Genomic DNA, 2,512 nt, shown 5'->3' on the forward strand with positions numbered 1-2,512 from the left:
GTCACTGCTTCCCATTACAGCACATTTTGAAGAGGGACATGGCAATGGAACAAGTAGGGTATATTTAAAGAAAAATAACATGCATCAGGCTGATAAAATGACAAAAACATAAGGGAAAAAAGAAGACAAGAAAAAATAATGTATAGTTCATGCTGTCTTTTGCAAGTTCTCCGATATCTGAACCCAGTGGGTACTGATTTCATTTTATTTCATTACCACATCTGAAGCTGCACTGATAGTAAATCACAAGCAGAGCCTAAGTTGTCCAGTGGAGCAGTGAAGGCATTGCCCTTTCCTCTTATGAAAAGCTGTTTGCTGGCATCGGGGGCCGTCTCTTCCCAGGGAAGAAAACATGACCTTCTGGGATAACTGTCTTTTGTAAGAAATAATTTTTTGCAGGCAATTCTCAGCCTCATCTTTTTGCAAATTATTATGTTGCTCGATCTGGGAATGGTAAAACAGGTTGTGCCTATAAGAAGTCTCTCCTTTTGGATGTTGCTTCTTTCATGCAATTATATTCAAAACTCCTAATCCTACATTGCTGCTCACAGTGACACTAGCCTGTCTTTTATATTCACTTAAATAGCAGAAGTTACATTAGGAGACTTCCTACATGCCATATCACCCATGTGTGTGCCAAACATGTGAGACTTCAGGTTAGCTTCTTCCACCAGGCAGAATCCCTTAGCAAGAACCTGCTCATCCAACTTTCCCACATCACCTTTCTCTTCTCCTTCTAACACGCATTTGCACACCCGGCGTTATGTTACTGATAACCCTGACAGTGACTTCTCTAAGGGGAGGCAACTGGCAGATCCTGATCTGAAGTACATCACAGGCCCTCAAGATTCAGAAATGCAGATGTCTGTACTGTATTTTGAGTGGATATTGTTGTTTTCCTTGCTCACTGTATCTGACTCGCTTACTGAACCTGCAGATAAATAAAAATTACTTGGGTGTCTCTGCTATAGCAGGATTGTTACAAGTGGCAAAATCAGAATTTTGACCTGGATACAAAACACTTTACAACAATTTTTCCCAATGCACTGTGTCTACAGCATGAATCACCTCCCTTCACACTCTCACCTGACAAACACCTCTGTTGCAACTACAGGAGAAGACGATGAGCAACCAACGTGGGGTAAAGGCATTTTTACAGCCTTACCCAGTGTTATTTGATCGTGTTCATGGACACCTGTTTCTTGGAGGATGTTGCCTTTCTCTGTCCACGTCTGTCCAGGTCATTGAGAGGATATCTGATCAGTACAGGCTTGCACAAACCACCACCAAGTGCTCCAGAAAACACCCTTTCTGGCTGGAAAGATATTTGTGTGAAGGCGCAAGTGTAACCCTGGAAATCCAAGGCATCGGAGCGCTGACTCTGACTCACCACTTACTTGCTTCTGACTTAGTTTCCTCCCTATATAAGTGAGAAGGATTAAGTTTATTCTTCCTTCTCAAGGGACTTGGAAGGAATCAACATTGTTTGTATTTCTTTTTAAGCATGCAGCATGTAAACACTTTAGCTCAGTTAGCTAAGTTATGTTGATTTTCTCAACATTTCCTCCAATTTGTTACACACTCTTTGCCATGAGGCCCTACTGCTGAGCCCACAACACCAAACACAAACTGGAAAATATGACATCCCTGTCCAGAGGACATCACAAATGAAAAGTACCGTGATTAAACTCAGGCACGAGTCACTCACAGGTACATTAAGTCCATGCGTGTTTGCATGACCAGGGCCTAAGACTAGAGAAAAAAGCAAAACTAGTCAACAGCAGACATTGGGGAATGCGTGCAGGAGAGTGGAGCACCAAAGGCATCCTTGACACGCATTTTTAGCTTATAAAATGCCTGATTTACATGGAAAGCAGTAACTACACAGGGGTTTCCTTTCGAAGAGAGGACGCACACCAACTTTCTTTCTCTTCAGCTTACGGTCGCGACGGCAAAGCCCCGCTTCGCACCCCCAGGGAAGAGAGATTCCGGCCGGCCCCGGGCGCCGCAGCCCAGCCGGCACCTCCCTGCCCGCCGCCGCGGGAGGACGGAGCAGCCGGGCGCGCTGTCCCACGCGATCCCCAGCCCGCCCGATGGCAAAGCCCCGGGATGCCCGGTGCCCACAGAGCGCGGTGGCCGCTCCGTGCCGCTCCCGCCCCCGGGGATCCGCCCGGCCGGTCCCGAGCGCCCCTTCCCCCGCCGTGGGAGCGCTGCCCGGCGCTACCGCCGGCCCAGCGGCGGGGCCGCCCCCTCCCCGCCCCGGGAGGAGTGCCCACCTCCCGACCACTCCTCCTGCTGCTGCTGCAAGGGGAAATATGAAGCGGGGCCGTCGCCGCGCTGCGCGGAGACGAGCGGGGACGCGGCAGCGGCGGCGCGGGCATCCTCGAGCACCGAGCGGCAGCGACCGAGCCGGAGCCCTGCCGGGGCGGCGGCGTGCGGGGCGGGAGCCCTGAGGAGCGGCGGCGGCCCCGGAGGGTGCCCGTGGCCCCCGGGCCGCCTGCCCCCCAGCGCC

This window comes from Lonchura striata, chromosome 2, assembly GCF_050655825.1.
Source record: "Lonchura striata isolate lonStrDom1 chromosome 2, ASM5065582v1, whole genome shotgun sequence".
Classification (NCBI taxonomy): domain Eukaryota; kingdom Metazoa; phylum Chordata; class Aves; order Passeriformes; family Estrildidae; genus Lonchura; species Lonchura striata.